This window comes from Simochromis diagramma, unplaced genomic scaffold (assembly GCF_900408965.1).
Source record: "Simochromis diagramma unplaced genomic scaffold, fSimDia1.1 OVJJ01000802.1, whole genome shotgun sequence".
In the NCBI taxonomy this organism is placed as follows: Eukaryota; Metazoa; Chordata; class Actinopteri; order Cichliformes; family Cichlidae; genus Simochromis; species Simochromis diagramma.
In genome coordinates, this window is record NW_024387492.1 from 5,398,017 (window position 1) to 5,423,786 (window position 25,770).

The window sequence follows — 25,770 nt, forward strand, 5'->3', positions numbered from 1 at the left end:
TTTTGGAGAAGGGACACCTCCAAGCCAGACTGAAGTAAACTAAGGTCAACCTGGAGTGAGATTATGCGTATTGGAACTATGTCCTTTGGTTAGATCAGATGAAACTGGAGCTCTTTGGAGCTGCTGTTTATGTTTAGAGAAAGAAGGGAGAGGTGACAACCCTCACCCACAGTGGTGGGAGGATTACACTGTGGGGATGCATCAGTGTGTCTGGAACTGAGAATCTTATAAAGATTATGAAAGAAAACCTCAAGCAGTCAGCAGCAAAACTGGGTCTCAGCCATCGGTTCATCTTCCAGTACGACAGCAACCCCAATGATGAATTATATCCCATTAAAAATCTGTGTGGTGAACTAAAGACCAAGGTCAATGCCAAAAGGCCATCAAATCTGGAGGAACTTGATAGATTCACAGAAGAAGAATGGGCTGCGATCGATCAGGAGATGAGTGTGAACTATAACAAACAACTACAGGCTGTTATCCAGCAAAAAGGATACACAATTTACTATTAGCATCAGAGGGGCTAACAATTTTAACCCTGGCATTTTTTTTAGGTTTTATGAAATAACTTTGTTTATGTGTGCAAAGTAAAAATAATGTAAGCATCCAAAATAAAAGTTTGCTTGAGAAATACTTACAAAAATGAAATTGTCATAGGACACCTAATAATTCAGTCCCCATCTGTATGTAATACCATGTTTTCACTGTTGTCTTTGCTATAAGGAGAACATGTGACAGGCAAAAGCCCTAAGATAATTACAACACTCAGCGCCTGTGTGTCTTCTTGGGTGTCTGCTGAAGGCCGGATAATCCTGCTTGTCAAAATGATAGGGAAACTATCTTCCATATCCCGGCTAATGCCCTGTTTTGATCCCCCATGTTAATAAGAGAGCCTTATTAGTAACCTCAGCCTCGCCAAATGAACCTCCCATAATAGCCATCTGGGTTTTATTGTGAGCTTGGTGGGTGTAAGCACAGCTGTTGGTTCCTCTAATGGCTAATGTCCAGGGTTGTGATTAAAAGCACAGCGACCATGAACCATGAACTCATTTCAGTGCAGCTATTGTCTGCAGAATGAGACGATAAGAGCTAATAGCCAGATTTTGTTTCAGCACAAGAAAAGAAGAGTGACGTACAGGGGAATAAGTATGAAGGAGGGGCAGGAAATTAGAGTCTGAGTAATAACTGGCTGGATGGTTTACGAAGTAGAGGCAAACGCTTTAAGTGAAAACTTTAGCATTTGTGACAATTGTGAGTTTTATTTCAAATGGTAAGTGAGAATGAAAAAGAACCCAGAATAATAAAGTCAGTCTCTTTTATGACAAGGAAGAACATGCTCAGTGAGAGTCTAATTGTTCTCAATCATCACCGCTTTACTTCCTACTCTACCGAATAGCTACGGTATATGTATCTACTTAAGCCTTTATCCGAGTCATCGAGATAAAAGGATTCATTATTATAATATGATTTAACTGCCTCCATATGTGATTTAAAATGACCAAGCTTTGCAACTTGTGCTTTTAAGTTTCCATCTTCAGACAGTGATTAGAGGAAAGAACAAACCCGGAACAGAGGGGGACAGGTGTTTTCAGGAACTTGATAGTGACGTGTGCTGTTCTGGGATCAGGATATTACATCACAATGCAGCAAAATTAAACCTTGACACTACCGAAATTTGGAAGCAAGATTCAAGTTTAATAAAATTACAGGCAAATCGAGCTCAAGCTGGATGAAACAAATCATCCCCTGTGTCAATTTAACTCCTTTGCAGAGTATATTACGTTGAATTATTGCTCCTGCTTTAGTCATACAACCTCTCAAGCTTTGGTTAGACTGCTTCAGGGTTGCAGTAATTAAAGAAATTTCCCCCAACTACATCTAAAATGTACACTCTGGGGAAATACATTTCACTCACAAACTAAATGTTCTACAGAGCGGCTTCCGTGAGTGATTTAGTCCACTGTGTGTGTGTGTGTGTGTGTTTGCACTTGCAAGTGTACATGTGTTTGTGTTCAGGAATTTCAACACAGGGCTATGTATTATTTATACTCACAGGAAATCATTATTTTATGTTCCTTTCAACATAATCCAGAAACTCAGTACGGCCTGGCCTATTTCACAAGCTAATTAATCCAAGGAGATTAGAAGAACATTAGCATGGTGTCCGTCTTTTTCTGTATTACTATAATGAAGAAAAAGTAGATCCCTGAATGCACATAAAGTGCCTTTGTTTCATAATAGCAAGTCCATCTAAAAGGTTGTAAAAATGCCCTGAATCACAACATACACTAGATCGACAAACACACTGGCGCACTTGCACGTCACACCTACAAGACCATGAGCCTTTGTGGCAAGGGTCATGGAAACCCTTGCCACGAAGTTCCTGGTACACGGTTTTTGTGCTGATCATGATGTCAGAGGAACTTTTGGGACTCTGCATTAGTGTGTCAGCAGAGTGGCAACTTTTACCCAATATGCACCTTATCATTATGTGGTCTTCCTATTCATGGTTGAGTTGCCATGGTTCCCAAATGCTTCCACTTTGCTATAATACCACTTACAGCTGATCGTAGAATATCACTGAGGAAAAGAATTTCAGAACTTCTTGGTGAGATGGTGGTGTCCTGTTACACTACCAAACCTGGACACTTTGAGCCCTTTAGAACAAGCCATTCTTTCACAAACATTTATAAAGGCAGACTGCATAGCTGTGGGCTTTGTTCTGCTTTTGTGAGTTATTCTTTTTAAGTTTTAGGTTATTGATATTATTGTGAGTCTTTCACTCCTAGCTGCATCTGATGTTTGGTGTTGAATTCTCAGTTATTTCTAGCATTTTGAGTTTTCAGTTCTAGTTATAGAAAGTTCCTGCACTGTATCCTGCCTCATCTTCCTGTGTCGGTTCCTTTATGTGTAGTTTATTTGTGTGTCTTCACTACCCCTTGTGGTTACTTTTCTCACTTGCTGTTTTATTTTGAAGTTATTTGTCTGTATTGCGTTATGTTTAATTTTACTTACCCATCCTGTCTAATGGTCTTTGATTATCTATACCTGAGTCTGGTTGTCTTTTTACCCTTCAATTCCCTGATTACTTTTTTGTGTATAAATACTGTTGTCTTCCCTTCAGTCTTTGTCTCAGCACCTGTTCCTTTTGGATCTGGATTTCTGTTTGATGCCTTTGGGATTTAACAGTATGCATTTTGGATTCTGACATTAGCATCAGCCACAAAAGATTTTTTTCCATATAGTCTAGCTTAATAACAATGTACTCTAAGATCAACTGTGTATTTCATAGCTCTAACAAAAAAAAAAAAAAGCAAAGCAAAAAAAAAGAAAAAAGAATCTAAATGAGCTTAAAGGGTAAAACACACTAGTCCTCTTTCGCTTTAGTCCAATTCATCACCAAACGTTGTGTAAGTATCCATCCATCATCTAATGTTTTTGTTTGCCTTTTATATTTGCTGTTTATTATTTCTTATTTCCATTCTTTATCATCCTGCCAGAAGGCTGTAAAATTCTAAGTGATTTTGCTGTATAAAGATATACTGAGTAAAACAGGAGAAAATTATCTGTACCTTAGAAGTGCCCATATGGTCTCTGTGAGTGTGTGTGTGCGTGCATGCATGCGTGTGTGTGTGTGTGTGTTCTTCTCACTGAATTATGGTTCCTCTCACACTGCTGAATTATAGCTGTGTCACTTCCAATCAGGTCTGTAATATTTCACACAAAGGCAGAGGAGTCCCAAATCCTCTGTCTGAGTGCATTTGTTCATCTGCCTGCTCTAAAAGCAGAACTCTTTGATTGTATCTAGAGAATTGGACCACATTGTTTCTTATACCCACTAAGGAGGAAAAAGACTTTAAAAACTTTTTCCTATGTTGCACAGGTAGTTATGGATATAATGTCACCCACAGGAGTGCCTCTGATGTTTTTGATGTATTAAAAATGTGCTTTGGGATAGAGGACTCTGCTGGTTTGTATAAAAGATGTGGGTGCTGGGAGGGGTGTGGGCGAACAACACAAAAGTTTTTTAAAGATAAAAGTCTGGATTCATGTTGGGAAGGACGCTTGCTGAGCACACCATGTTCTCATTTATACAGAGATCAAGATATTGTGATTTCAACATGTTACTTTAATGGGAGGCAAAGACGAAGAGTAAGAAAAGGTGGAGTGCGGAGCTGCTCTGGGTTTGCTGCATCAGCAAATATTTTAGAAAATATTTTGGGTAATATTTTGAGGTGTTCAAAGGGAGGGTGTGTTTACTGTAATCTTCAGATGCTGAAGCTGTTTTCAGAGGTCTGTAGAGGGCAGCTATAAAAAATGATTTGGAAGGTTGGCAAACTTTTCTTTTTAGTCTCAGCAAAACCTCAAATACAGGAACAAACATGAAAAGCTACCCACAGCAGTAGGGTGAGGGTTTTACTTCCACTTTCGTACTCTTGAAGTTTTAATTCACCTCTCATATCAAAGCCTGAAATATGCTCAGCATTTATGCCGACTTTAATCCTGTTGTGCACTAAAACACAGCTCCCTCTCTCCTTTTCTTTTGAAGATTCAAGGAATGCTTATTTTGCTCTTGATGCTTTTTACTTGGTGTTTATATAAGTTTGGTCTGAAGCAGCAGAAAACGTGGTCATACAGATAATTTTCTGCTCAGTTCAGTTCATTTTTGTTTGTCTCTTTTGTCTCTAATTTAATATTTTTCACTAAATTAAACAAAAAGTTCATTTTTTTTCAGCCAACTTGTGAAATTAAGATTTGTTACAATCTTGAGCAGCTGTTATTTGAGCCATTTCAGAATTAAGAGCTGCCAGCATTACTCTCATTAGCTTGGTGTACAATTCAGTGTCTTAAAATTTGAAGACCCTTTGTTTTCTTTGTAAAGTGTGCACACCATATTGCCAAAAATGTTCACTCACCCATCCAAATCATTGGACTCAGGTCTTTCAAGCACTTCCATGGCTACAGGTGTATAAAATCAAGCACCTTCATATTTGTAAAAGATTTGGATTGCTTTCAGAAGCTCAGCGCATTCCACGATAGAATGCCACCTGTGCAACATGTCCAGTTATGAAATTTCCATGCTGCTAACTTTTTCCTCTGTCAGAATACCAATACATTTTGGACAATTTCATGCTCGAAACTTTGTGGGAACAGTTTGGGGATGGTCCCTTTCTGTTCCAACATGACTGTGCACCAGTGCCCAAAGCAAGGTCGGCTTTGGGCATCGGCATCTGTGGGTGGACAGCAAAGAAAGAATCTCATTGCACAGAGAAATGCCTTTTCTCTTGTGACACATGACAATAAACACTTTAAATCTTGAATCTTTGAAAGTGCCACCGATGAGACATTGATGAGATAGTTTGGTGTGGAAGATCTTGACTTGGCTGCAAAGAGTCCTGAACTCAACTCGATAAACAATCGTTGGGACAAATTAGAGCGGAGACTGCGAACCAGACCTTCTCATTGAACATCAGTGTCTGACCTCACAAATGCACTTCTGGAAGAATGCTCAAAAATTCCCATAAACACTCTTAAACCTTGAGGAAAGCCCTCCCAGGAGTGCTGAAGCTGTTATGGCAGCATAGGCAGGCCCAGCATCACATTAAATCTTATGGATTAAGAATGGGATGTCACTCAAGTTGTAGGCAGATGAGCAAATACTTTTGGCAATATAGTGTATGACCCATGTGAGATTGGAAAGGCTTAGCATAAATAATAAGTAATAATAAGTTTTGCATGATTATTTATATAATAATTATAATTAAATAACAGCTCATTGATGCTTTTAAGAGCCACAGTTGGGATACAATGGGAGGGATACAGTTTTGCAATTCAGATACTATTCAAATTGTAACTGCGGGTCATTTACCCTTGATGGGAAGTTGCTTTGTTAATGACAGAAAACATAAAAACTTTAATTGGCCTAGATGATGTGGAGAATTTAGACCCTGTACAGGCATGCACAGTTTAGTCTGGGTGTCATTTCAGAAACAATTGCATGTAGTTTAGCATTACATAGCAGGATTTATGGTGATTTGAATGAGAAGAAAATCATGGGCTACATCTGCTAATTGTTGGAATGCAATAATCTCTCTCATACCCACAAACATCCACTGTTCCAATTTTATGCTCTTGCGATGATGCTATTTTTTTGCCGCCAGTCTGTTATGGTGGAAATGCACAGAACACGCTCTAGACTGGTCATCTGTACCAACTTACTAGATATTAGGCATGTGACGTTTAAGAAGATATCAGAAGGTTGAAAGCACAGGATGGGCTAAGGCACTCATGACCGTAATTGAAATTGAATCAATTTAAATCTCACCCAAAATTTCTCTTCAAGTGTCGGCTTATGTTACATTTTGTTTTCCAGTTTTTGTTGAGTTTTTCCCTTTACTCTTTGTAAGAGAAAGACGTTCATCCAGATGATATCATATTTCACCTGATATACTTGTATCTGCTTTTATGATCCAAAAGCAATCTGGCTGGCCTGTCAGTTGGTTAAAAATTAATTATGTGTTTTCTCTATAAATACAGCAAGCAAAGAGGACAGAACGTAAGGAGAGGGAGTTGCTTTGTTTTCATTAACTCTGAATTTAATGGCATTTTTCCCTGTCGGCTGGAACTTCAATCTGTCTTGACTGATTAGCTTTGGAAACAAACTCTGGGAGCCGTGCAACAGATGACCAACTGATCCCCTGGGCCAGATCTTTCATTTGAAGCATGCAGCTGGAGCAGCGCTGCATTGCTGTGTATCCAGGTCTAATCTGTCACGAGAATATTGACTGCATTACTCATTATCAGCCACGAGTGTCTCTCCAAGTAAACTCTCACTCAGCTATCAAAACCAATACTCAAGAGGACGTCCGCCCACAAGGAGATGATCCCAGTGCAATATCCCTCACCGTCTCTATTTCATTGTCATAAATAATCTGTCGCTTTTTCTCCCTCTTCCTCTGTAGCTTTATAGCTTTTTAATCAGCTCTTCTCATCACCAATCCGTGTTCTTCTAGAGGGAGAAGGGAAAACAAGACGATGACATCAACTTCAGACGCTTCAGAAACCAATTTCTCATTCTATATAAATAAAGATGACTCTGAGTAAGAAAAATAATAAACACTCCAATCAAGTGTATTATACATTTAAGGCAAGAAATCATTTAGCATCGATGGGCCAGGAGGTAATGTTCTGAGTAATGCACTTTTGAACAAAGTCCCTAATAACAGAAAACTGTAACAAATAGCATTTGCTTTCTAGCCAAGATTTAGACATTTAGATATATAGTAGTTTACAGATTCTCCTAACATGAAAAAGATTTCTGGTTTGAGACTGGGAGGAGTTGCCAATTAATGCTATACATGTCTTTTGGCTCTGGGAGGCAGCCAGAGTACCTAGAAAAGCCCCACATATACATGGGAAGAACACAAAAATTCCACTTAGAAAGGTCCCAGAATGGATTCAAACCAGGGTCGGATCTGCAGGGGGGCAAAGGGGAGCAACTGAGAGCCGTGGCCCCCCAACTTTCATGTCCTTAAAATACTTGTAAAATTGCTTGTTTGTTCAAAAGATTTGTTTTCTTAAAGTGTTTTTGTGGATGTTTTCTTGACTCCATTTCCATATAGGGGATTCTCACATGCTTTGCTGAAGAGGTATGTGCCACCCTGCCCAGACCTGTTGCCCCTCCTTTGCCCTCCCATGTAGAATTTTCTATCACTGATTCGAACACAGGCTCTTCTTGCTGTGAGGCGACAGCACTAAACACTGTACCACCATGCCACCCTCTGTCTGAATGTGAACTAACAACACTTGTCTGATGGCACCTCGATAGCAAACTAATGTGTACTTTTTTTAAAAAGTGGATTTTGTTACCATGGGAGAGAGGCAGATGGTATCTAGTTATCCACTTGCTGTGGGCTAAGCTAACTCCCTGTTATAGTCATTTAATTAGCCTACTGTAGGCTATGGAACTTTCCAACTCTTGGCAATGAAGGTTATGATTTATCATTATTTATGATCAAAGTCTGTTTAAAGCACTAGATATGAAACTATCTCCTCCTAAGAGCCTCCTTGGACTCTAACGCTGAATACTTTTCAGCAATGTCTTCCAAACTTTCCTCTGTCTTTGAAAAGTAATTCATGCAATCCATTTATTCAGCTCTTAATGAAGACCAGACAAATGTAATACATCCGTTGCCTATATCTATAGTCTCATTTCCCCTAAGAAACACTGAACATTCATTGTCATCTTGTCTTGTCTCTTACCTGTTGAACATAAATAAATAAACAGTCAAAGTCTCGAAAATGTTTTCCGTCAAGTGCTCTCAGGAATTTCAAGCATAAACAGGGTAAAGTTTCCTTTCATCCAGCCTGTTTTTTGTCTCATGACTCGGCTTTTGTTTACTCTATGAAAGTATGATTTATTTGTGCAGCATATCCACCAAGGCATCAACAGCTTCCAAACAACAGCAAGGAAAAACAAAGAAGTGGCTTGAGATACACCCAAATAAAAAGAGAGAAAAAAAACATAATTACTTTGCAGACTGTCAAATGAGTCCTAAATTTTCTTTTCTCCTTTCAATCTTTCCAAAGACTGAACTTCAAAGAACAGATCAGATTTGAGTCTCTGAACTAAGAAATGCACCATTGCTGTGAGTAGCATTTTCCAAATGTCACTGAGGAGGGTGAGATGAGATAAATACAGCGATGCAGAGAACATGAAAAGAGCAGAAGAGTGCAAAAATGGTAAAGGAGTTTTTTTTGTTACTGTCTGAGCTACAATACTGACTGTCACAATGGCTTCTCATGAGTAAACTGAACAACCTCTATGAAAAGGAAAGCCTGTGAAAGATAAGCAGGAATTTCCCTTCCACAAAGCACACGACTTTCTTCTCATAGCAAAAAATAAGAAATATTGAGAAGGTCTAGTTATACTTTCTGTTGTTCTAGGATACCATTGTGTTACAGTTGAATATGATTGGTTGTAAACATCAGCATCATTGGCATTTGTAAAAACTAAACACCATTTTCAGTGTGTTTATAAAACCCATCTGGTGATAATAAAGTAAGAAAACCAGGATCTCCAGCCTGTCCATGCATATTTTTGTGCCTTTTCAGCTTATATTTATATACATCTAAATATTTAAGATGTGCACTAAGCTGTCCCTGAGAAATAAAACCTGGATTTACTTCCTGTTCTGGTCTTGGTTCTGGTCATTATCTCTTTTAGTCATCTCTTCTTTCTTTGTTCTGTCTCTTCCTTCCTTCAAGTGTTTGATTATGCAAAACACACCTTCTGCTGTTGTCCTGTCTCTAAAAGTTTGATGTTTACTCTAAAAACTATTTTACTCAGTGGCCTCTCCAAAACCCACTTGAACCCACTCCTTCAGAAGAGGTTTAGAAAACCTCTAAAGTTCATCAACCTCCTAAAAGTCGTACGCAAATTCAAGAGATACTTGAATATTCTACCCTGCTTAATTCGTTAGTTGAGTTACAGATGTGATTTATTCTTCTTTAAAAATATATTTCAAGTCCAGTATAGAGCCCAGATGTTGCCACAGAGGAGAAAACACTCTATATTTTATGGCAAATTTGTACACGGAGCACTTGCGTGAGATACAATCTTTTAACGTGTTTGATTAATTTGTGAGTGCGCTTGGGTTGATTTGTGGGCATGCTTTGCTGGATAAAGACAGCCAAACAGACAAGCCTTACTCCCTGACGCACTGATTTAAAAGATATGCATGGTTTTGAACTCCCTGGATCAAGACTCCTAAGGTGAATTCAAAACCATCTGTCTTTTGCTGTCCTCCAGTCTGAGTGTGAAACATGTTAGTGATGTGTGGGTGGACCAATAGCCCATGGGTCCAGAAGGAGAGAAACTGACAAAGCAGAGTTCAGATAATTAAAAACACAAGATGCCTGTAAAAAGCGAGGCTGTAATTACTACTCCACCTTCTTACCGACCCTGTCTGTCACTCTCGCTCACACACATCTCAAACATGCCTATGAATGCGCATAAGGGTGCAGTCTCCCTTAAGCCATGACTATCACTAATCTAAATTACCGAGCTATAAAATAAACTGCATTTATCACTTGTCGCTCTGCTGCTAAGATGCAGTCACTGCTAAGGCAATCAGTGCCTTAGCTAGATGTCTGGAACCCGTGACGCTGTCCATGGTGCTGACGTAGGATCGCTGCCTTCACATTCCCATGATATTCATATAGCTTTATTTTTTAATATTTCTATGATTGTTTAGTAGCAGGTGTGGCACTGAAAATACACCTAGCCACCCGACTTTGTAGGAAAGGTTTCAGGAAACACATGACAGCAGATATTGTGTTACTATAGATGTTCAGTGTGCTATAGGGGTGGAGTGGAGAAAATGATGGACGAGAGTGACCTGTCATCGATTCTGCTTATCCATTCCACTTCCACTTGTGTTACAATCAGATGATATCAGTTCATGTGCCAATGTAGGAAAATAGTGACACAGTCTACAGTGTTGATATGACATTGTCTTTATTTTCATTGCTCTGTTCATAACTATTCCCACCTTTTATGCTACCTTTATCTGTATATATTATGCTCCTATTGCACTTACATTGTACTTCTGATTAGATGCAAACTGTATTTTGTTTTCCTGTATTTATACATGTGTAATGACAATAAAGTTCAATTCTAATCCTAAGGCAAGCGTGTGATGGTAAACTGCAAACTGCATGCAGGATGGAAACAATCGCATTATGCTGCTAACACAACTTTGGCACTTTGCAAGCATCTGCACAGACAGCATGCCAATGCTAAGCTAGCCAAGCACCCAGAGTGATGTTAAAGCTGAGTGAATACCGACGCCAGCCCAGCTGCCAGACCCTGAACTTCAACAGGTAACAAAGTTATGAGCAGTCAGGGTGCAGCCTCTGTTTCTATCTGCTCATGTTTCTACAGTAGAATCACTGTGACAATCGCTTTAAAGTTTTATTGTGCTGGTTTTCACCTTTGATTCGTGCTGTCAACTTAGTGTTCATACCTAAATACTAATAGAAAGATCACATGTGTACTCATTAGGATAGGGATTTGTGTTGTACATGGAGCACTTGTGGGGCTGTAACCTTTAGGTTTATGTTGTTAAATAGTAACTATGAGACATTGAGTTTCAGTTCATTTTATGGAGAAATGTGAATGTAAAGACCAGAAATACCTCTAGCATTCATTCAGCAACATTTAATCACACAGCAGAGACTGTAATGTCTTTATTTCTTTATTTTCTTCTACTTTTTTGTAAAACAGTACAACTCTGTCTCTCCCTCCCTCTCTCTCTCTCTCTCTCTCTCTCTCTGTCTCAATATAATTTTTAGCTTTCAACAAGTTTCTGACAGATTTTGAATATATTTGCATGTATTTGTTTTTACTGTACCTAACGACCTGTATGAGATAGTTAGAAAGAAAGCATTATGACCAAAATGTATACACAAATTAATCAAAATGCAATAATCTTATCAATTTGTATCTTGTGTGTGATGGTATTTCACACAGCATAAGTGGCCTCAGAATATTTTTTTCTGCAGGGGCTACTTCCAGACTCCGTAGTGGGTTACTTAGAAATATACTGCAGTCATTAGTTTACTGCAGTTTACCAACAGCTGGAAACACATGTTCAAGTAATCTTTGTGAATCTCTCAATGTAGCAAAGAATGGTAATAAAAAATCAGGCTGAACATACTGTAAAATATGGATACTTCAATGCTGATGTTCAAATAGTCACTAATCATCATTTGCATAAATTACAATATTATAGTCCTTATTAGTATAATACTGTAATTAATAAGCCACAGTTATTTATTACATTACATTTTTTCTACAGACTGTGAAATACGTCAGAGACAGAATTTAGCTTGTTTGAATTGGTGTTCATTTTAATACATACATTTTAAATGAAAACACATTCTGCAATTTCCTATTTTCTTCATGCATAGTCTGCTCTGAATAGGCAATCAACGACCTCCGAAGAACTGAACAAAAGTAAATTTCTCAGTAAATTTCAAGCCTGGATCCTGATCTGAAATTAGGTCTGCTTTTTCACTTTCAGATAGAGGATGCTGGGTGGGGCACAGAGGTAAATTGATCCCAGACTTGATGGAAAAGTCCTCTGTAGCTCAGGGGTATCAATCCACTGTCGCCTTTTGAAGATATAGCAACACTGTTTAGCATTCAAAAAGCAGCTCCCTCCGAGAGAACAGAGGAGTGCAAATAAGAGATCGGTTCATTTCTATGCCCCCGTTGTAACACAAATGCACCCTATCAAAAATACCAGACAAAAGCAAAGGGAGAGGGCCTGGGGCGTCAATATCTTCAATACCTGTCCCTAAACTTGAACCAAGAGTCTGCCTATCTAATTGGCAATCAATCTAAAACCAGAGAGAAATCCTGAAAATTGAAGACCTCTCTTCCCTTGGTGTCTTTTCTTTATGAATGTCTTTCTATTAAAAAATAAATAAGTAGCACCGCTGTGAAAGATAAGGGTGTCATTAAAATTCACTCAAGCTAAATACTTACCGCCACCCTGTTTGACATAAACAAGTCAGCACAAATCCTGCTCTAAGCTATACCAATGCACTTTGTGTGCCGCGTGAAAAGGTTTGCACAGATTGTCAAATGCTGGAACAAATGTTCATGTGGCATTTTGCATTCATCTGGTAGCACTGTGTTACACAGGAAATCACGCACACGGAGGAGAGGCTGCTGGGAGGTTTGATTCCCCCAAATTTCAGCCAGCTAATTCATAAACCTCAACAGTTATTGTGTTTTCCCCCTTAGGGCCACCGGATAAAATACAAAATAAACACACAACTTTAATTTTGTTATGCTGCTGCCACACACACACACACACACATAACCCAGCATTAAAAGAGGGAAGTTAAGCCTCTATCACCCTGCACTGGATGAAGTCAAGCTTAGTGGAGCCAAACATCTGGAGTGGAGTTAGGAGCCCCAGAAGCAGGGATTAGGAGCAGCACGCCACCTCTGCTCCAAAGCCAGGAAGGTATTGATGCTAATGGGGCTGGGGCAGCCTCGCAGCCTGCTACCTGTATAATCTCCTCTAATACTCTCACCACCTGCAGCTGTTTACTTTTACATTTGCCTCTGTTATTCTTCCACATGCAGCTCATTGGTGGGTTGACCCTCTACAGACACTTAAAAAAAACTATTGATATTGTGCAACTTATTGTTTTTTATGAAAAAAATGAGAAGAAGGATGAACTTAAGACTCATTATGCAGTTCTATGTGTGTGTGTGTTTGTATGTGTACTAGAATTGCTACGTGCCCAAAAACCGGTAATCCTCAATCAAATTTTTAATCCGGGATAAAGGATACGCTGATCATGCAAATGTGTCAGCAAACAGGTTCTAGTATTTCGACTGCATAAACCAAACACAAATGCTGCTTTTATTCTCTTTTAGGCAACTCTATGAAAAGACTAAGAAGTGCCTTTTGAAGCAGTTCAATCCTTCTAAGGGAGAATCACTAGGAAAGACAAGAGGAGAGTGCTACAGTAGAAAAAACAAAATACTGGCTTCCTGATATGACAGGACTACTTCTTCTACTTGTCAGTCAGTCGCAGCAAAAGCCAACTGACAACATCCTGAGCTTCCAAGGTGTCATTGTGGTTTCTGTTTCTTAGCATGGCAGTTTTCGAGACCCAATATTTTTAGCACTACTTTAACCACTTTTTGTTATTTGTCAAAAGTCAGCAAATATCACTCATTCTTACCAAAAAAAAGATTGGATTACCCTAACTACCAGGGCTCCAAGAAGCCTCAAGTTTCCCCCATATCATTAGGGTCTACTGACATGTGTAGAGGAACAGCTCATAAGTCTAGTGGTAACACCTTAATTGTGGCTGCAGGTCAGGGGGTAGAGCAGGTCATCTATTAATCAGAAGATTGGTAATTTGATCCTTCCCTGCGCCACTCTGCATGCCAAATATACTTGGGCAAGATACTAACCCAAAGTTGCTCTTCGATACATCCATCAGAGTTTGAATGCTAGACAGCATTTATGCATAGATAAAAGTGCTTAAAGGCATATTGTATAAAATGCTGAGTGCTCATGTAGGGTAGAAAAGCGCTATATAAGAAGCAGTTCATTTATCGTCAGTTGTCTCATTTGATGTTGTGACTATTTCTAAAGGCAGTGTTTTGTTAAATTGTGTCAAAAAAGAAAAGGAAAACCTCAGGCAGTTTCATCATTTACTTACTGTGAGGAAGCAAAAAAGTTTAATATGCTCAAACAAAGTGTGTGCACGTGTGTGTGTGTGCGTGCGAGCGTGTGCATGTGCATGTGTGTTTTCTAACAAGCTGTCAGAAACTAATAAATGTTGACTTTAGTGTCGTAGAAAACTAGAAAATTTTCAGATTTGAGAAGCTGAACTTTGGCATCATTAATCTATTTTTTAATTGGTTAATCAACCAGTCACTTCAGCTCGAGAGCGCTGTTTGGTTTCTGGGTGCCTTAAGCAATTAAAAGAACGCAGTGTATTCTGGGGTTGAGCAAGCCCCAGCAGCGTGTCCCTAAGAGGTTACTCTAGCCATCTATGTTACCATGGAAACATGGCTCTTAGTTCTATCTGTTGTAAATGCGTGTTATGAAAAGGTCTCCCAAGGTAATTTTTCTCAAACCCCCCCCCCCCAAAACAAAAACAAAAACAAAAAACAGGGATCCATTCAGGGCCAGGTGCTCCTTGTGTGTTGGTTTATGCTGTAAAATCAAAATCTGACTAATCTTGGAACAAAATTAAGACTCAGAAAGTAAAAAAATAAAATAAAAAAATAGATGAAGTGGAACTCACTCTGCGGTCTCACTGCAGAGCCTCCTGATGAAAGTCGATCACCTGAATGACAGTATGTAACTGCACTTCTAAAAACCAAATAGGCAATATGAAATAGTAGCAGCCATATTTATTACATTTACACTTATTTATGGTTTTCCATGAATAGATGTTTTTTTTTTTTAAAGGTTTAAAGAATAAGTCGATTTTTACAGAATAGGTTGAAAAGACTTTTCATTACATTTTGTTTAGCCCATTTATCAAGTGCAGTGCCATAGATTTATTGGACCGAGCTTCCTAAATGTGCCAGCTGGCCTCTATTCTCTGTTTTGTTCAATTCTAAACTTGAGTTTTCGACTGTTTACAGACTAAACAATGAAAAATAATCATCATGTGCATTTTGCAAACTATACTGCTGTCTGCTGTTCCAGTAGCCATACTGGTTTAAAGATTGTGAAATGAGGCAGATCCTGTTTACTACCAAATTGTGCAGACCCTGAGCTGTTCCACATTCCAAGCTCCATTGTTACTACAGACTGTTGTTTAACAGTCAATAGAGCAGGTAAGTGGCAGTAAGTTGATGTTGTGGCACAAGCTGTATACAATCCCAGCTGAGCTACTCAATGCCTGACACCATCCACATTTTTGACTCCCTTTCGAGCTCATGCCAATATGTGTGTCCAACTATTAAAGCAATTGCCTACACTAACAAAGCACCACTTGGATTTGGCAAACATGATTTTTCTTGTATTACGTTGATCCCTTTTACTATCACTTTCTTTTCCCTGATCACTCACTGTTCACACTGACAAGCATATGAGTACTATCTAACAATACTATAATATAAAACACACACATCCTTCATATTATAGTATGTACATTTATATATAAATGTCAATATCTGGCTGATTCTGGCCGAAGCTATTTGAACTATCTTTGCAGACACATTCTCCGAATCCAAAGACAATACTCCAACATTTTACTCAGTGCTCTCCAAGAGCTACTTGTTCTTTGCTAAAAGGGTAATTTTGCTTTACAGAAAAATGATAGCATTTGGTATCCCTTCACAAACACACACACCTAATGAAACCTGACAAAACACATATTTAGTACCTAAACAAAATGAATCAAATCAAAAACAATTCTTGTTGAATTCAGTGACAGCAACAGGGACAAAGCTGTTTTTAGAAATCTTTGTCCTGCATCTTGGAACTAGAAACCTCCGTCCCCATAGAGGATGGAAACCATTTTTAAGAACTGATAAAGCCATCTGTTGTACCTGTTTAGAGTACAGGACTGACTCACCTCAGACCACTGGACCATCTCACTATCTGAATCAGTGAGCTTTTTCTCTGTGACACAGGTCTGACCACGCCACCAAACAAAAATATAAAACAGACTTAATAAAAGAATGATGAAACTAAGCATGTTTACAGTGAAGATGAAGACTGAGACAAAGTATGGTGGAAGCAAGAGGTGTTTATTTGCCCACAGATAACTAACGCCATGACAATCAATGACAGGTCAAGCTGCTAACAGCAACAGCAATCACTCTGCTGTCCAATGACAAAATGGCAGCCTTTAATACTCTCAGCTGTTACGGATCAAAACATTATTTACTCTCAGGTGAGTTTTTCAAATCTAATTAAATATATACACACATTTGACCATTCTCTGAAAATTAAATGTTTTACATTTTAACCTTACACCTTAACCCTACTGCAAAAGAATTAAAACCCTGTACAGAGATTCCCCACACTCCCTTAACTCTTGGCCTTTCTGGAACCTTTAAACAGTGTCTGGACCCCGGGGAAACATTTGCCCAAACACCCTGGAGAGGACACAGAAAAGACAGGTGAGTAATCTCACAGCACTTCTTTGCACCAACACTCTTACCTCTAGACTTTGCACAGATATTTGCATACGTTATACTTAACAGTAGACCTTATTTGCTGCAGTAACAATTCTTTCCTCCTCACAGACAACCACCACACTTCTCAATGAGGAGCAGCTGTGCAGGACCTTGAACAAAAGGCTACCTGCTAATTATTAAAATACTCAAGAAATATTCAATATATAATTAAACCTCTTGAGTGCAAATGGTTATTGATGTGCAAATCTATGCTTAAAGCACCATGCTAAATAAAGTGCTGTTTAAAGTGCTTTTAATAAAGTGCAAAGGTCCTCCTAAAGTGCTATACTAGTTACAATACAAGTGATACTAGTAAGGAAATCATCTTCCTTACAAGGTGAGTCCTTGAAGAACCTTTCTGAGAAGTATCTCAAGGTACCTTTTTGAATCAACACGGTTCCTTCACAGTGGCAATTGTGACTGAACCCCTACAGGATCCTTGAGGTTCTTCTACTTTTAGAGTGTAAAATGTAAATGCTGGGCAAACAAAACCGATAACCATTTAGAATGTCATGGTTGCTATTATTTTGTGAGCTATGAGCTAATCGTTTCTGGGATATGAGTATTAAAAACAGGCAGTCATGACTCAGCAGTGATTAATGAACCAAATAATTATGGTATATAGTAATTGCTTAATCCTTTCATGCTTGAATTCTTAAAGATGGAGCGAGCCGCTTTGCTTCATGCTTTTATTGCTGCTAATACAATGTGAATACATACAGAAGAGCATTATTTTCAAAAACCCAATGTATGACAAAGTTTATATATTAAACACAAGAATATATTATTACAAGCTAGTAATAACACAATGCATGGAATGATTAAATGTCTCAGTACCTTTATTTTTTTTTTATAGTATCCACTGCTAAATCCTTTAAACTGTATAGTGACTGCAGTTTTACGCAGTAATATTAATGTAAATAATAATAATAAGGTAAAGAATAAAGCATCAATCATAATAAATAGTCCCAAAAACCAAAGGCCATGTATGACTATCCATGGTAGTGTGCAAAAGCCTCAAAAGCCAGAACCACCCATTATTTTTTATGGGTTTTTTTTTAAGTAAAATGGGAAATACTTGCAGCGATTTACATGCAGCCATACATGTTTTCCAGCTGACATTGCATGGTGGATCATGTAATGCTGTGACAATACTTTTATTGTGGCAAAAACTATATACAATCTTAGCTTAGTGACTCAACACCTGACATCCAATGTTAGTGCAAAAAATGCTATTTTATGCTAACTCTCTTGTCTTCAACGTCTTTCATAGATTCAACTGAAGAAATGGGAATAAATTATATGTTTTTTGTGATAGGCTGCTAGTAACAAAGTGTCCGAAGGGAGAATTTAAAATTGAACTTCTGAGAAGTTGCCTCTTATTTATAAACAGAACACTGGTTCATCCTTTGAGTAAGGTGCCTTTTTGATGCTTGAATGGCTCATACATCAGTGTGGCTTAACATTAGTAAAATGCTGCATTACTTTTCAGAAAAACAGCAACTAATGCGTATACTGCTCAAGACCACTTTCAAAAATGAGTCCGTTTCCTTGGAAACACCATAAGAGGTGGATCAAAACTTTAGCACAGGGATGTACACATTTATTAGTGTATATAAAAAGTCGCAAATATTAAAAACTAAAACTAACTTTGCTGCTGTTATTTTGGGATGACAGATTTAGGTACATGGCTCCTAGTGTAATGCTAGGAGCCATGATAAGCCATGAGGTCGGAATTTAAAAAAATTAAAAAACAAGGCACAAACGGTTTTGAACTTCTACATTTGTATTCCACTTAGCTGAAAGGCAGCTGGTTGTGCGAAAAGACTGTCTGAGTATATTATTATCAGTTGCTAACCTGGACATGAATACACACTGTCATTTTGTGACTTTTTTATAAATAATTTGGTGTAAAAAATAACAGCCTACGGTATTTTTGGCATGCTTCACAATGATGTTTTAAATTTAAATATATCCTGAAATATCCACAGGTTGCTGATTTACATTTTAAGCAGCACATAAGAAAACAAAAGACATACATATTCAGTGATTCAGCAGTGTTGTGCAGACTAACAGTTATATGTTGTGATGAATAATATATGGATAGAGAAGAATAGGATAAAAATATGTGCTGTGTTGAAAGGACTACTTCCTCCGCTAATTCAAGGCCTTGCTGTCAACACATCACCCCTCGGAGTCCAAGTAAAGTCTATAATTGAGCCGAGGGAGACAATGTAGTGCGCTTAACTTTTCTGTTGTAAAACTTAATGCAGTGATGAGATATGTAGTTTCTGGCCAGTTGTCTGTTTTGTAAATAAAACTGTCCATTGGGAGATAAGGGTGTGGGTGGGTCAGGTAGGAAGAAAAAACAACAAGGGAAAAAAGTCCATAAATATATTTTGAAGCATATTCTTCTTTTTACAACTTGCACTCTGTACATCAGCCAGTCTGAACTGACTGTCTGAGGTATGAGTCATAAAAAAACAAAACAAAACCAAGAAAACATGATGGTATAAATGTTTGGTGCTGTTCTTTCACTGGAAACACATCTCCACTCTTCTGTGGTCTTCTATACCTCTGTCAACACATTTATATGACAGGCTCTCAAGCTACTGGTTGAAAATCAGTGAATAGTTCAGGGAGTAAATAAATGAAGTCAGTCTACCATGCAAACTTCAGGTGATCACAGGAATGTGATTAAAGCAATCACAAGGAGGTTTTTGGTGCTGCCCACTATTTGTGACCAACCTCCAGCAACCAAAGACCAATCAGTAGGGAAATAAACATTTTTTTCATGACCAGAAGTTGCCATGGTCTCTTTGACCAGTCTCCAGGTCTGCACGATTGAGTGATTACAGATGAGGCTATGCAAATATCGTTATATATAGCAAAAACTTTTGTTTTGTTATAAATAGCAAAAACCACATTTGTTTTTCCCCAAAACATACTTAACATACTTAAAATTGACCAGTCTTACTCTCAAATTGTCTCATGGTGCACCTCTGGACCACTTTCAACCCTGTTCCCTCATTTTAAGGGCTTCATACAAGACTATTCTGACCAACATTCCCTCCTGTGACAACAAAATCGCTGCTCTGTAGGTCATAGTTGGGGATCCAACTATCCTCACACAGGAAGGGGAAGAATCGCCACATAAAAGTCCATCAGTCTGATACAGAACTTGGTGTTTGGTGTATGCAAAAATATGAGATTCATAGTGAAACTGCATGGCAAGATATTAATGCAAGAAGAAATAGCCTCTTGGTTGTGATTTAAAGTGTTTAATATCCATTATTTAGACCTTTTTGCTCTTTCGACTTTCATGAAAATGAAGTATATTGAGTCAGAAACAGCTACTCCAGAACCTTGTTAAAAATTGTAACCATGACAATGAAAATCATCTACTTTAAACCTAATCAAGTTCTTTTTGTGCTCAAACTCAAAGAAAGAAAAATAACTTTAAAAATCTATGTACTGTAATTTAACTCATCAGAAAGTAACCTATATGGTTGCTCCAGATAAAAAACAAACTAGCCTGACAGCTTAGTACAACACAAACCATGCACAAAGATCTGGATGTCTGTGCATGGTTTAACCTAAACGTAACATTTTAGTTACTAGTACCTCTTAAACACTTTATTACACAGTTATACAGTATAGTATTTGATTTGTGGAAAAAAAAGGTCATTCTTAGTTGTCTAAATGTTTTCAAAGTTTTATGTAATGTGTTCTTTTCTGTATTTTTTGTTGATTTTTTTTTTTTGTTGGTTCTGTCTCTCTCTATTAAAAATAAACTATAGAAAAATGGACTTTGTTCATTTTGTGCAAATAGTAACAAATACAGTATATGCATGCAAATCGTGATCTAATTATCAGATCATATATGTATGTATTTAAATAAGTATAGAAATACTTGCGTGTAGCAGTTTTGTGTACGTGTGTCTTGTGAGAGAAATTTCTTTAGAGTTAATTGCATTGTTGGCAACAGTCCCTAGTGCCAGCATGTGGCTTAAAACGCCCCGTAGGTCCTCGAGTTAGTCACATGATGGCAAATATAGAGTTAGTGATCCCGCTGGGATTATTATGATCGCATTTTTAATTATCATTTAATTACATTCTAATTACATTTTCATGTCAGTGTGACTCAGTAATTGTCCCGGCGGCTTTCAAAATATACTACTGGAAGAGTAGTAAGTGAGAAGGAGAGCACTGCTAATATGAATACAGACACATATTACAAATGATTTGGGGGGGTGTACGAGACTTCATTTATATTATTTTCAATAATATTTCTAGACAATGTTAAAAAAATGAAGAGCCAACTAGTTCACATGATGGCTTTTGCTGTCAGCACGGACACAAAAATACAATATGCCTGAGATTTTAGATGTCCTGCTTTGGTCTAGGTTACCCATCATATTTCAATGGAGAAGTTGTTGACCTTTCGACTCTTGTACTAAATCCATGGCTGCGATTACTGGCTTCCGTTTTCAGGCCCTGCTGAGCTTCAGTGCAAGATTGCGCATAAATCTCTGTGAGAAAATAATAAAGGGCTTGTTCTTCCCGTCTCATAGATTTTCATCATAGCCCTGAAAAACCACCCACACATCTGCACAGTTGCATTGACATTCACACATGCACAAAATGCATCTAGTTCAGGGGTGGACAATCTGGTGTCCCTGCAGGTTTTAGATGTGTCCTCGAACCAACACAGCTGATTTAAATGGCTAAATTAGCTCCTCAACATGTCCTGAAGTTGTCCAGAGGCCTGGTAACGAACTAATCATGTGATTCAGGTGTGTTGACCCAAGGTGAGATCTAAAACCTGCAGGGACACCGACCCTCGTGGACTGAGATTGCCCACCCCTGATCTAGTTCCTCCATGTAACTGTGATACTGATTGAATTTCTAATATTATGAAAAAATATTTTAAAAAGCACTGGGAAAACATTTTTGAGTGGAAGAATTGAATGAAATAACACATTTAAAAAATCGGTTCGTTGTTAAGGTGCTGCAGAAGACTGTCACACTTTTATTCGAAAGGGTCCCCAGAGGCATCATTTTGGTGTTGAGTGCACACATGACACACAAGAGGGTCTGAAGATGAGCCAGTTACCAGAGCACATCTTTGCAAATGACAGGATCTTCCAACTGTGAGGATGATATATGAATAGTCGTGGCTGAACTCAGTGCTGAGTATATTGCCACATCGCAGCTGTGCTCGGGATCACACGACTCACAAGCAAATCTGGCCAATATGTGCCACCTGCACCCAAATGGATCATATAGTATCACAGCTGTTCTTCACACAAATGCACACGTCCACACATGCGGGAATCACACATATACAAACATGCATACTTCTATAAGTTAAGGCTTCAAAGCCAGCCCTACTAAGTAAATCTGCTTATCTCTACAGATATGATGCACAGTGCTACTTCTAAAATTAGTAGTTTATCATAAGTGTGGACTGTAACTATATTATGTTGCTCAGCAGCTGCAGCAAGTGCATATAAATATTTATCTGTGTGTAAGTGCCTTTGCATCTTATTTTTTCTTTTTTCGTGTGTATGTTTTCAAACATCAACAACCGCCCCGTCTCTACCCTCCGTCCCCCGTTTCTGTATACGCACAGCCTATTGGGATCCCACAGAGTCAACAGAATCAGACAGATCCCCTTGCTACACGCCTGTCTTGTCTACTAATCTTTGCACGTCCCATCCCTCCTTCTGAGTTAGATATCAAGCAAATGAACTGAGGACACATCCCCAGTCGATGGGCTTTCATTTGAAAGCAAGAGGCATTAGTGCAAGGTTCTTCTGCACGCCTCCCACACTCTGAGGCAGAGGAGAGGGAATGGGGAAAAAATGACAAGATAGATTTCCCATGGGCTGCTACTCAAATGATTTTTGCCAAAGTGCTTCGTTCAAGGCAAAAGTATGAGGATATATTTCACCACCAAAGGAATGTGTCAAAGCTCTTTATGTAGCAAATATGTTCCCTGCTGTTTCTTAAATAATAGAAAACCTCCACAAAGCTCGAATTCCCTCTTCATTGTGAAGCAAGAGTGAATACTTAAATTGGAATTATGTGAAAATTGTGCTTTATTTATACTGATTGAAAGTAAAAACCTCTTTTAAAAGATGTCTCTAGTCAATAGAGATACCGATAACATAAATGTGAATAAATGTGGCGAACAGAAAGTGTATGATTGCTAGTCTTACCCCACTGCTTTTCGATTTATAGACTACTTATTTCCATTCTATGATACAAAGTTAATGAATGACTTGGATGTTTTTTTAATGTCACTGTCAGCATATATCATAGCACCTTTTTTGTGGCACTAATACCCAACCACATAGAAGAAGAAAAAAACAGGTCACAAACACAAAACTCAGCCAGTATTTAAATCTAAGGACGATGTTAAATGGACTAGTATTTACACAGCACTTTTCTACTCAATTTGAGCACTTTCTAACGCCGAGCACCATTTACAAATTCACACAAGCATTATGCCTAAGCAATTACTAGTAGCCACACACTAATACTCCAATGGATACATCAGAGTTCAGTATCTCGGGGTTCAGTCTCTTGCCCAAGGATATTTTGGTACGCAGGCTGAAGAAGGGAGTGATTGAGTCATACTCTTTCACATTCATAAACAACCTACTCTACCTTTTGCTGCCCAACCGTTATGAGCAAATACTAAAAAAAAAACTAGAATGCACTTGTTTTTCTTTAAATGAAAGAGGATGTCTTGGATGGCTGGAGGTTTAAGTGACTTCACCACTCAAAAACTGAATGGTTCATTATGTATAGGGCCATAATCAAAATCTGCACCATAGGTGACTTTTTCCTGCAAGCTCCTGCAATCTTCCTCTTTGCCATCCTTTGCTCTTACATAAATAAGAAAATGTCAGCTGAAACCATCATGGCACCATTTCTGGCACCATTTCTTGTAGAGTTTTTAGTTTTTGAACTTTTAAATTCCTGTTATTTACTATTCTCTGTTTGGTTTTTGGTTGTGTTACATCCCTCTGCAGCCCCTAATCTCTTTGCAGTGGCAGTGCAAGAGTGTTCAGCTGTTGTTTATTGACCACACCTAGTCAGGTGTGGATAAAGGCATACCTGAGGCAGGCTTTCTTAAACGCTCGCCAGTTTTTGTCTTAGTGGTACCAGCTATTTTAGCCAACTTGTTATGTAATTTAAAATAAAACCTCTTCTCGGTGAAATTCTAGTATTAGTCTCCATATTTATGTTGTGGCTTTTGAGCCGGCTCGTAAGAGTTGTATTTTAATTTTTCTGTAGATTCATTAGTACTTTAGTCTTAGTCAGTGGTTCCAGCTTTTGCTTATATTAGGATTAAGTTGTTCCCTTTGTGTTTCCTCTAGTTTATCTTCCTCTGTCAAATTCTTCTGTTTCTAGTGGTCCAGTGACTCATTTCCTATTTTACTTTGGTTGCCACTTTTCTCCTGTGTTTGGATTTAGTTTGACTTCTTGCCATTATCTTAATTAGTTTCACCTGCGTCTCATTTCCCCAGCTCTCTCATTCCCCCCCAATCAACCCTACTGTGCATATTCTGTGTATAGAACTGTGTCTTTGTCAGACAATCTTTTTTTAAAAACAAATGTAACCTTTTTTAAACCATGTTGTGTGTAGCGACTTCCTTGTCTTTTGCATTTTCTTTGGATTTTGTTACTTGCTTTTTGTGATCTTAGAAAGAAGTTATAACATATTTATCATAGTCACTAACAGATAACACAGCTAATATCATAGTTATGTTATCTGTTAGTGAAGAGGCAGAGCTCAAAATGAAAGGTTAGCTGTTTATTTGCCCTGATCAAATGTCACAAACATAGAATCCACAACTAAGGAAAACCTGAGACCACAAAGCAAAGAAGAAAATATCCAGGAAAATCTAGGAAGAAACCTACAACCGATAGGTAACAGTACGACATGACAAACAACCGAGGGGAGACAGAGACTATACATACAGAGAAGGCAATTAGAGAAGCTAAACATCTGAAAACAATCAGGATAATGACAAAGTAAATAAAACTAAATGCAAAACATGACACAGGTGACTATAAAAATAAAACAAGAAGGAACTAAATAGAAAATCACTAACACATGAAGAATTGACAAGATACAGAAAGACACTAGAAAAGTTGGATTAATTAAAACACAAAGGACAGTAATAGACACCAGATTACAAAGGTACCAAGAACTCAAGGTGAAACATGCAGCAACTATTAAAATGCAGGAAAAACTAGGAACTCTAAACAACTAAACCAGAAACTGAGGATGCTCAACAGTTCATAAGAATTCCAAAAATAGTCCAAAAATACAAAATGCAGGATTTATCATCCAGTACCATGACAGCCTGTGGTTAGGTCCTGCATGTGGAGTCCGCCTCTACCTCTGTGATAGCTGGGATAGACTCCAGCCCCCCCTCCAGACCCTGACACGTGGAAGAGAATGGATGGAAAGCTTTCTGTGAAATTTAAGCGTTGAAAAAGAAGTGCATAAAATGCATGGCCAAAGCTATCTTCTTTTGAATAAAATCAGTTAAAACTGTCGCTAAGTGAACCCAAGCATGGGCTTCTTGCTAAGGTTCACTTTGCAATTGTGTGCTAATGGGGTTAGCTCGTAAATCTTTATTAGACTTGTATAATCTGACACTACACGCTTTAATCAGCCTTCATTCACAGGCAGAGCCTTCTCACACTATAAAGACTCAATTGACCAGCCATCATAAAGGGCTCACCTTCAGAGTGGAATTTCACTTTAGAAATCTCAAATTACTCTGAATGTCATGTACCAAAAGAGCTGAGATGAATACCCATATGCCCTTAGCTGTTATTTTATAGAAGGTTCAGCTCATTGCCTTTCTCCTCCGACCCATAGTGGAAAATGGATCAGTTGTGCTGTGTGTCTTGTGTGTACCTTGGCATTCTATGTGGACCATATAGCCTCCCTGAGAGGCTCATACCAGCTGTTCGTATTTATGGTAAAGGAGCTTGAGGACAAG

General features: G+C 38.3%; 1 long non-coding RNA gene across 1 annotated transcript; it reads right to left on the reverse strand.

The window, feature by feature from the left end:
• LOC120724953 lies at window positions 1-25,199 on the reverse strand. The gene is made up of 3 exons (XR_005694024.1): window positions 23,932-25,199; window positions 19,707-19,714; window positions 1-17 (listed from the first exon to the last, which is right to left on the reverse strand). It is a non-coding gene; the product is annotated as an uncharacterized LOC120724953 (long non-coding RNA).
• Window positions 25,200-25,770: the final 571 nt, after the last annotated feature.